The sequence below is a fragment of the Zalophus californianus genome, chromosome 12, assembly GCF_009762305.2.
Source record: "Zalophus californianus isolate mZalCal1 chromosome 12, mZalCal1.pri.v2, whole genome shotgun sequence".
Taxonomy (NCBI): Eukaryota; Metazoa; Chordata; class Mammalia; order Carnivora; family Otariidae; genus Zalophus; species Zalophus californianus.
Genome location: NC_045606.1, coordinates 89,081,371 through 89,092,734, shown reverse-complemented (window position 1 = coordinate 89,092,734; position 11,364 = coordinate 89,081,371).

Here is an 11,364-nt window from a genome sequence, read left to right as displayed (position 1 = left end):
TCTGCTACCTTTGTGCCCTGTTTCTGGGGAAAGGACTGGTTCCCACTCTTCCACTGCTTAGTTTTGAACAGCTCTATTCAGCCATCCATATCTCATTCCTCCACCAGTGCAGAGCTGTCCCTTTGAAACTCAGCCCAGGCCCTGATTCTATTTAAATCAGCGGTCCTCCCGGACTCTGCCACTTGGCTGGTGGCTGAGTTGGATTGTTAGGTGTATTGCCCCAGTTTCTGCTTCCCAAGGTTGCCCATATTCCTGCTACCTTCTACACACACTTCAGAATATCTGAATCTGGTGTCAAATGCTGCCTTTATACTTGTTACTCTGTGAGTTCTACTAAGTTTCTCAACCTTCCTTGGCCCTTGTAGTTTCATCTGTAAAATAAGAATAAAAATATCTATGCCATAGACTTGAGTGGCTTAAATAAGATAAGACCTCTTAAGCAACTTTTAGTGTCTAACACTCAGTAAACAAATTCATTCATACAATGGATACTTACCTTTAGACACTGAGGACATTATCCAACAAATACTTACCCCAAGCACTGAAAATACATGGGTAAAAAAAGACATCAATTGGTTTCTTCATTTGTGAAGATTATATTCTATCAGGAGAGGCAGCTAAAAAGTAAAATAATGCAAATTGTTGTTGTTGTTGTTGTTGTTGTTTGGGTTTTTTGTTTTTTGTTTTAAATAAGCTTCATGCCCAGCATGGAGCCCAGTGCAGGGTCCTAACTCGTGACCCTAAGACCAACACCCAAGCTGAGATCAAGAGTCAAATGTTCAACCGACTGAGCCACCCAAGTGCCCCATATAATGTAAATTATAAGTACTGTATAGGAAACAAAAACATTGCTGAGATAGAAAAACAAGGGAGATTTACTATAGATAGTGGTCAAAAAGGGGGTGGGGGGAAGAGACAGCTAGATGAAAGAGCATGAGCAAAGGTCCTGAGGTGAGAAAGATTAACAAGATTGAGGGCCTATAGGACCACAGTGGCTAGAGCTTGGTAAGCCAGGGTGGTGTGGCACAAGATGAGATTGGAGAGGTGAACCTAGTAAATGGTTTGGATCTTTCCTATAATTTAATTCTTCCTCCTCTCATTACCACCTCTAGCCCCCAGTTTTGTTTTTTTAAGGAAAAGATAGGTACTGCTACATGAAAGTTAAGTTGATTCCCATCTTAGGAATTCATCATGTTACTACTGATCCAGTTCTTTATGGAATAAAGAAAAGAAAGGTTGAGATGGACGGTATGATATACATCATATTCTTCTGTTTTCTTTCTCTTTTCAAATGTTGGTGCACCCTGGGGGCTCAGTCCTATTTTGTGCTTTCCCTCGTAATCTTCAGTCTCATGGCTTTATGTAGCATTTGTATGCCCATAACTCCAATTTATATCTCCAGCTCTGATTTTGCAGAGCTCCAGATGAATCTCTAAGAGCCCACTTTACCTCACTACTTGAGTGTCCAAACTTAAGATGGTCAGAAGAGAGCCATACATTTTTGCCCTCCAAGCATGTTTTTCCCGACTTCCCTATCCCTATCACCATCCAACCTTTCATTCAAATCAAAATTGCAGGTAAAATCCTTGACTCTTCCATTTCTCCTGCCCTCCTCCATCCAATCCATGGAGGCCTGTCAGCTGGACACCCACAGCAGACCCCTTATCTATTTCTCTGTCTCAACAGCCATCCCTCTCCTAGGGTCATTCTGTAGTGACCTGGGCTACCTGAGCTACCAGAACAGTCTCCCAGATGGCCTACCTCTTTCCCACAGTCAGTTGTTTCTTATCCCAACAATCAAGTCTCCACACACCCGCCACAGTGATCTGTTGAGGACATGGACGTAAATCACATCATGTCACTCTCCTGCTTAAAACCTGTCGTGCTTCCCACTGCACTTAGTATTCAATTCAGACCCTTGACCCTGGACCGTGAGACCCTAAACCATCCAGCCCCTTAGCATCCCTCTCCTACCTCACTTACTATTCCTCTCCTCCTGTATCACTAAGCTCCTGCCACACTGTCTTCAACCATATCCCAGCAGTTTCCACCCAAAGGGCTTCATGTGTTTTGTTCCCTCTGCCTGGTGCCCTGCCCCCTGACCTTTGCAGGTCTCGCTTTCGTCTGTCCTCCAGCTCATGTCTCAAGTACCTCTCTCTCAGAGAAGCCTTCCCTAACTTCTAGTTTTAAAGAAGCTCCTCATTCCCCTACTCATTCTCTGCAACAGCTCTGCCCAACAGAACTTCTATGATGGAAATGTTGGAAATGTTCTACAATCGGTGCTGTTCAACACAGTAGGCATGAGCCAAGCCACATATGGCTGTTGAGCACTTGAAATGCAGCTACTGTAGCTAAGGAACTGAAATTTTCATTTTATTTCATTTTAATTTATTTTAATATAATTAGTCCCATGTGCAGACAGGGGCTATCCTGTTGAACAGAACAGCTCTATAACATCACCATATTTTATTTTTCTCAGTGCACTCATAACTACCTGAAGTCACCATGTTCATTTCTTTTATAGTTCCATGAGGGCCAGGGTTCTGGTCTACCTAAAAAAAAAAAAAAGTACTGGACACACAAAAGGTCTTGTATTGGTTATCACAAATTCAGCAGCTTAAAAAAACACACACACGTTTATTACATCACAGTTTCTGGGAGTCAGGAATCTTGGGCATGGTTTAGCTGGGAGCTTTGCTTCATTGTGTCTCACGGGTCTGCAATCAAGATGTTGGCAGGGCTGGGGTCTCATCCAAAAGCTGACTGGGGAGGGATCTGCTTCCAAGCTCGTGTGGTTGTTGGCAGAGTTCAGTTCTCTGAGGGCCACTAGAATGAGGGTCTGTTCCTGGCTGGCTGTTGACTGGAAGCTGCCCTCAGTTCCTGGCCATGTAGGAACAACATGGCAGCATATTCCATGCCAGCTCGCTTTATCAAGGAAACAGATTTTGCTACCAAGACATAAGTTTCAATCTTCTGTAAAGTAATCATGGAAATGATAGCTCATCACCTTTGCTGCATTCTTTTCTTTGGAAGCAATTCTCTAGACCAACCTACCCTTGAAGGGAGAGGATTACTCCAGTGCATGAAAACCAGGAGGCAGAGATCATGGCGGGCCATTTTAGGGATCCGCCTGCCGCAAGTGGTTATTAGCTGTTAGCTAAATGGATGGACGAGGGGAAAAATGAAGACTCTATTCTGGCCGAGTAGCTGTGCCACTTGCAGCACTTTTATTCCTCACTGTGAAAGGTAAAGCCTTTTGCATTAGAAATTATCAAGAAAAAAACAGATGCTCTTTCCCGGAAGAAATATGAAAAATTAAAAGAGCAATGAAAAAGGAAGCTCCTTAGCAAATTGGGCTGATCTTTACTTGATAACTATTAAAAGCATGGGCCCTGGATCATACTGCTCAAATTCAAACCCCAACACAGCATTTTCCCAGTTGTGTGGGTTAACTTCCCTGTGCCTCAGTTTGCTTCTCGGAGTGATGTCAGGATTTAATAGATGTGGCGATCTTAGAACAGTGCTTGGCAGGGAATAAACACTCAAGAAATGTTAACTATTATCGTTATTATTACTGCTACTACTACCAAATTTTGTGTTGAAAACACATTTTCTGCTTTTATTGCTCTTAATGTGGTTCTTATAAGTTAATGATTGGATCGCTCACGGTTCTTAGTTGCAGGCAACCAAAACCAACTCCAGCTGACATATGCAGAAAATGGCATTATTAAAAACATAAGGAGTGGCTCCCAGAATCACTGGAAGAACTAAAGAACTGGCATGGGGCTGCAGCCAATACCACCACTCAGAATCATGAAGCAGAGCCTGTCTGGTGAGACCCCTGCCCCCGCAGTCCCCACTACTGCATTGTCACCTCTGAATCTCATATGTGATGGCCACATCACCAACACCCCCAGTTCCAGATGCTGCAGAAGGCCATCTGCCCTAAGGATGAGTCTCCTTCAGCTTTCACCACCACAGAGCTGGAGTCTCATAGCCCCCACATCACTGGCTCTGGGCTCTCAGTGGGCACCATGGGACTGATGGAGGCTAGGTCTCAGACAGAGGCCAGACAAGCAAGGATTTGGCATTTTCTTCCTCTATGATTGTAAATAGGCCTGCTTCTTTCCAAGATTCATTAGAAGGGGAATTCCCAAAACAGAAGATGAGCGTTCCAAGGCTGGACAGCCAAAATAACCTTTAAAGGCAAATGTCCACTAAAGTGTTCATTAACGATTTCTCTGTGATGAGCATGATTTTTTAATCCATGCATTAAAAATTCAGTAATTTCCCACAGGGAAGTTCTCTCAAGGATTTACATTTCTCATTAAATTCCTTTTTAAGTTGAAATTATAGTCTTGGAGCTAAAGTGAAAGATTGGTCAAAATATTAATTTTTGACTGATTTATTTGTGCTTTATTTTTTCACCAATAGATTACCCTTTTCCAGAAAATCATTAATTGCACATTATATTCTCCACCAAGACTTGTACCCTTTCAGCACTCAGATGCTGTGATATTATAGCCTCTTGCCCTATAAAAAGTAAGATGTCTCTATTCATGACCTCCTTGGAAGAAGTTCAAATTCTTACTACTTGTGGTATTTTAATTTTATTTTTCTAGGAGACAGTCATGAGAGTTTCTTTCATCAGAAACTTCAGAATAGATGGCTTTGAGCCCTTGTGATTCAGCACCAGTGAGCTCAATACCCAGTAGAGGCTCCTCCACACATCAGAAAAGGAGCCTCTGACACCAAGGTCGATGCCAGATGGTGCTCCAAAAAGACTGTACCATTTTACATGCCTACCAACAGCTTAAAGTTGATACAAAAGAAAGAGACTTAGGAAATTTCTGCTTTGGGTAACATTCTACTTCCATCATCTCAAGAATCTGGAATTTTTCTCTCTCTAGTCTTTTACCTTAAGGCCACAATTTCCCCTTTTATTTTTCCCTGATACTACACATCTGTAGAAGGTTGCCCAGTAAGCATACATTTGGCAATTTGATCATATTGCTTTAAAAATACTTTATAACAGTGTGAGGGGGAAAAAAAACAAACATTGAGATGCAATCCACGTGCAGGTTGGTAAACTTGAAGTTTCAATCTTGGCTACCTAAGTCAGTTTGATTCACTTTAGATAACGGTTCTCAACCAGGGGCGGCTCGGCCCGTTAGGGGACATTGGCAATGTCTGGAGATATTTTGGTAGTCATAGGTGGCGACAGGAAGGAGTGATGCTACCGACATCCGTTGAGTAGAGGCCAGGGGCCATTCTCTACAACAAAAAACTATCCCACCCAAGATGTCATTTGCCGAGGTTGAGAAACCCTAAAGTGAACACGATGACTTTTAGGGGCATTTTCGGTTTTCCTTCCTCAATCCATGGTTCTGTCCCTTCCTGGCATAGAGACACCTCTTCTGACTCTCAGGTCTTTAAAAAAGCAAGATTCTTCCTGAGAGGTCATTCCAGATCTCATCCTCAAGCCTGAACTGTGGAGGACGAAGCTATGCCCTGATCTCCCATTCTGAAAATTCTGTGAGCAAATGTACCTTGGTAAATACTCCTTGGTTTTGAGCCTTTTCTGAAACACTTCTACTCAATTATGTGTATTTGAACCTGGAACTTTAACAAAATCAACTCCTGTTCTTATCACACTTCGCATGTCCACCCTTAGTTTTTCTAAAAACTGTAGTCCTAAAGCCCTGATGGGCATCCACGTTCTCCACCTAGAGTCTACGCAGCCTTGTCATGTAAGCTCTTGCCACTTTCTGTCCACATCCGCAAAATGATTTAATAAAACTAACTTCACGGGGTAGTTTGATCATATGAAATAATATAAAAGCATTTAAGAATCTATAAGACAACAGGAAGTTTGCTTTTACTGTTAGAATTTTTTTCTCCCCACCTCCTTTCTCTACCCTCCTCCCCTGTGGTTAATATGTGTAGGGCTCTCTGGGAAGGATGTCACATAATGTACCAGTCAAGCATTTAGTTTCAGCAACAAAACCAGTATACCTATAACACGCATTTGTGTTACATTTGCCCCTACCCATAAAGACAGTGAATTACATAGTCATGTTTTGAAGAATAGAGACAGCATCACACTGCAATTAGACCCTCCCCCAATTTAGCAGAAAAAAATCACAGATGGGTCGTGATTTTTACCATACAGTGCCTGGGAATAGAAAACAAATGAAACATCATAAAATAGCTTCTTTTTCATAAGAACGATCTTACGATTTGTGGTTGAAAACATGGTGTCAAATAAAGCAAAGAAAGAACAAACAACAAATAAACTTCTATAATCTTTGAAAAAGAAATATACTCCAAGCCATAGAAAACAAATATAAATGCACTGCACATTTTGATACATAATATTTTTGTTAGCCTTAACATTTATAAGACCTTTTATTGATGACTTGGATAGTTTGTCTTATGAAAACACACCTCATGGAAGTTTGAATTGTTGTCTTCTTTCTCTCTTAGTAAATCTCCCTAAACTTAGCGGAAATAATCAGCCTCTTTCCATCTACCTTGGAGAGTCCTGCCACACTGAGATCATTATTCAGAGAAACTGCAAGATCTAAGCCTTTGAATCTTTCCCAAAGAACTTTAGTTCACTTGCTTCTATCTTCCAGCATTGGATGGGAAAACAAACCACACAAGGAAAGCTATAAAGAAATAAGTGACAAAAGGGACAGTCATAGTCCATTGGCTGTGAGCATTGCAAGATATTAATGAGTTCCCTATTGAAGCACAGAGCTTTTTGAGGGTCAGGCCATGGAGACACACTCATCTCTCGTCCTCATACTGCTCCCCTGGGTTACTGCCCAAAGTCAGCAGCATGAAATACTACTTCAGAGACTGTGGAATGAGTGAGTCTATTCACAACAAAGTGAACTGTAGGTGTTAGTTACCCAGTGACACACACTAGTACCTATTTGTCTGTCTTCCCTAGTAACCTTTCAGTTTTACAAAATATGATCCTTTCACCCCAGATGTATCCTTTAGTAAGTATATACAAAGAAAAACATTTCAGAATTATGATAGTCAGGAATGTTATAAATGTAGACATTCTGATGTGTGTGTCTTGAATCAAAAATCCATTTCCCTCCAGCTACAAGCATGTTTTTGGAAGTTACTTCTGATGCATGTGATCAGACTCCATACAGTCTCCATGACGTTATCATAATCAGCACTGGCAATTTACTGGTGCCTGCTCTTGTAGGCAGAAGGTTGTTTTTATAGTCCAATGAGATTTTAACTCTTCCTTCAAGAAATCTTGAGTTGTGTCACAACTTCAACTCAGTGTGGCAGACTTTGCAAGTTAAATCTCTGTCTCTTAATCCATCCGGTCTAGGAAAGTTCCCTAAGGGTCTGTTTCAGCAATTGCTGTCACTTGTGGAAATATGACAATTTGCCTTTCCTATTATAGGCTCAGGATTGCAAAGTTAACACTTCAGAGACTATTCATTTCAACCCAGGGAGGTGCCAAAAATTCAGGTACTGCCAGAGATGAGTAGTGGTGTCTGGCACAGGAATCCATATAGGTAGGGATTAATAAAATGAAAAACAGCATATTTTTGTACTGATTGTGTTTTGTCCAAACAATACAATTTTTCCATAACCAAGGCAATAACAGTAAGTTATCCTGTAAGAATTAAATATAAAAAATGACTCATAATTCAGAACAAAGAAGAAATTCAAACATCTTAGAAGAGTTGTTCTTACAAATGAGAGTCTACAGTAAGTCCAGATCTCCCCTTATCTGAACTAAATGTCTCTCTTTGGTTAACTTAACCACCATCTTCCCAAAATGGCTCCTCTCCTCTCAGCTAAGCCAGCCAAAGTCTGAGTCTGCTGTTGCCACCATGACCCAATCCTTGGAAGGGACTTTCTGAGGAATCAGAGCTATATATTTCCTGGCCCCTGATGTTCTTCACCTTCCACATTGAAGCTGTTTAAGCTTAATTTACTCCCATTCTAAAAATGAGTCTAGATCCTTTGAAGGAGAAACACGTAGGCAGCTCTGTCTAGCACCATACTCAATCACTCTGGTTGTGTGTGCCGATCCCAGATCCATGGCCACACACACAACGTGGCCTGTATGCTGGCCCTCTGGCCCAACTCTGGTCTTGGACCATGTCTCACTGATTCATCAGCACCTGCTGCTTGGCATCAGTGCTGATACCATGCATTTATCTTAGAAGGCTTAATCAGGTCATGATGAAGTACAGGGTTCCTTGAATCTTCATCTTGAAATTGTTGAACCGTAAGGGTCTTAACTGTGCATGACACTAAGTCTGCATGAGGCACATGATCTAAATGAGAGCTTGAGAGAAGCAAGAGATATGGGAAACTGAATTTTATGCTCAAGTAGATGTTCTATGTGATGTTAATGCCATTTTAGTACTGCATGTTCTTTAGCACTGCAATTTCACGTTTGAAAAGTTTGTCAGAAATATTCTATAGGCCATACTTTCTTCCCTCTGCCCGCCCCCCCCCCAAGAAAAACCCTACAACACATTCAGCAAATCCACATTATTGTCAGGACTAGCTCTGACTTTTCACCTAACACATTCCTGCTATCTGAGCACCCCGCCAACCCCTGATTCTATCAAGCTAATACCTGCTTTGGCCTTTGCAATTGCTGCTCCTGCCACTTGGAATGCACTCCCTGCAGAAGGCTGAGTGGCTCACTCCTCATCCCAGTCCCAGCTCAAATACTCTGCTCTCAAGGAGGCTTCTAGCTAACATGGCCTCCCTCCAACAATACTCACTATTATAACACCCTCCTTTAGTTTCTTCAGAGCACTAAATACTACCTAAATCATCTCATTAATTTATTTATTATCTTTCTCCCCCACTAGAATATTTATCTTCATGAAAACAGGGATCTCATCTGTCTTAGTTACCACTTCCTTCTGGATTCCTAAAATAGTGTCCAGCACTGAATAAATATTTATTGAATTATTTATTGTAAATTCACATTATGTTTGAATATCTGGTAGAGTTACGGCCACCTCATTACTCTTCCTTGTCACCTCACTTTTATAAACTTTTTACTGCAATAACTCAAACTCCTTCAATTTAATTGGACATAAGTTCTGCTCTACATAGATATACAACTTAATAAAACAATTTCATCTTTCTGATTCTTGAATTTATATTTGTTGATAGAAAACTTAGAAAATAATAAAAAGTATAGGGAAGAAAGCAACCATATTCATACAACTAAGACTGGCATGATTAACATTTGATTCTTTTTAGTGTATTTTTGTAGAAATTTTTAGATGCCAGCTGGGTGTCCTACAACTCAGCTCAATTCTGACACTATCTACCCAGGGATGGCATCAGATTCCACCGGTTAAGGGTTCAGTCCTACAAGACTGTCCCCTCAACACACACACACTCACACACACACAACTTCAGACTCCAATGTAAGCCCAGGTTGTTACCTATGCTTCTGACTGGCTCTAGCCTAGAGGTGCCCACGACTCTCTCCTTTGGTTCAATTAATTTGCTAGAGTGGCTTACAGAACTCAGAGAAACATTTTATTTACTATATTACTAGTTCACTACAAAATAATAAAACTCAAGAACAGCCAGATGGAAGAGATGCAGGAAACAGGATGGGGAAATGACATAGAGCTTCCATGCCTTCGCCAGGTGCATAACTCTCCCAGCACCTCTGCATGTTCACCAACGAACCCAGAAGCTCTACGAACCCCATTCTTTTCGGTTTTTATGGAGGCTTCATTACACAAAGCATGACTGATTAAGTCATTGGCCATTGGCGATTGATTCAACCTTCAGCCCATCTTCTCTCCCCAGAGGCCCAGAGGTCGGAAGGTGGTTGATTGTCTTAGCAACAAGCCCCATCCCTAGATGGGGCCCAAAAGTCACCTTGTTCATGTAACAAAAGACACCTTTATAGCTCTCATCACTTAGGAAATTGCAAGGGTTTTAGGAACTCTGTGCCAGAAACACAGGACAAAAACAAAATATATATTTCTTGTAAGTCACAATATCAGAATAATACTCTCACAGATCCAATTTTACTATCTCAAGTTAAAAGGACATATTACAGTTCACCAGTTCTGCTGAACACTGTCAGTGCTAACCTATGGGAAAGCAATGGTGTGATGTAAGGGAGAGATCAGGGACTGCAATAAAAGGTATTTTCACATTTTATTCTACATACAGTGGTATTTTCTTAAAATTTTAAAAATAAGCATGCATTCATGTATTACTTTTGTAATATGAAAATAAAAGGACACGGTCTCAGTCAAAATTGTCATGGCCCTATTTAAGATTATGATTTTATGTGTGTATTTTGAAACAGGTTTCAAAATTCTTTTTAAAAACAATTTAGACCCTGTTTGCATGCATTGTTTTGGCTCACCACCATGTAAAGGTAAGATGACTGTCTATTCAGACATGAATCTTGGTTAAGGTTCTTAATTATACTAAAAGATTAACCCATTCAATAATTCAATAAATATTTTGGAGCACCTGCTACGAGCCAGCGTAGTGTTAAATATTCAGCATATAACTTACAGCAAGATAGACAAGATTCTTGTCCTCATTAGTCCTACCTTCTAACACAAGAGGCAGACAATAAATTGATATTTTATTTAGAATAGATTAGATTATTCTGCAATGATATACAATCCCCCCAAATCTTAGTAGCTTAAAACAAAAGGTTTCTTTCTCACTGATGCCACATGCCTATCACAGGTCGGCAGGGGAACTGGCTTCTAATAGATACTTGGGAACCCAGGTTGAGGGTTGCCTATTGGAAAAAGTACATTGGAGGAGGTCAAAATAGCATTTAAATGTTTAAATGTTCTGACCTAGAAGTGATTTAATATCATTTATGTTCATAAGTCATTTGCCAGAACTAGTCACATGGACCCACCTAACTGCTAGGGGGCCAGAAAGTGCTCCGAAGTGGGAAGAATGAGCAGATGAGACTAGTGACAACAATCTGCCTTTCTGATCATTAGATATTAGGTTTATCTTTCTTCCCATGTACAAAATATATGCATACCCTCTCCAGGGAAATAACCCCAAAAGTTCTATCACAGTGTCAAGCTCAAAGTCCAAGATCTCACAATACTTAGGCCTAGATGTATCCTCTCTTGATCTGGAGACATATGAACTAAATAAACAAAATATCTGCACTATCCTCCCTACCTCTCCACCCACTCCCAATATATAATGGTAGAACAGGAACAGGATAACTATCATAAATACTCCCATTTAAAAGGGAGAAGAACAGTAGCCATTGTTGGTCTGTGGCAACTGTGGAATCCTGCCAGGCAGACATTGAGCGTCTTAGACACACTAAGGTGGGTAATG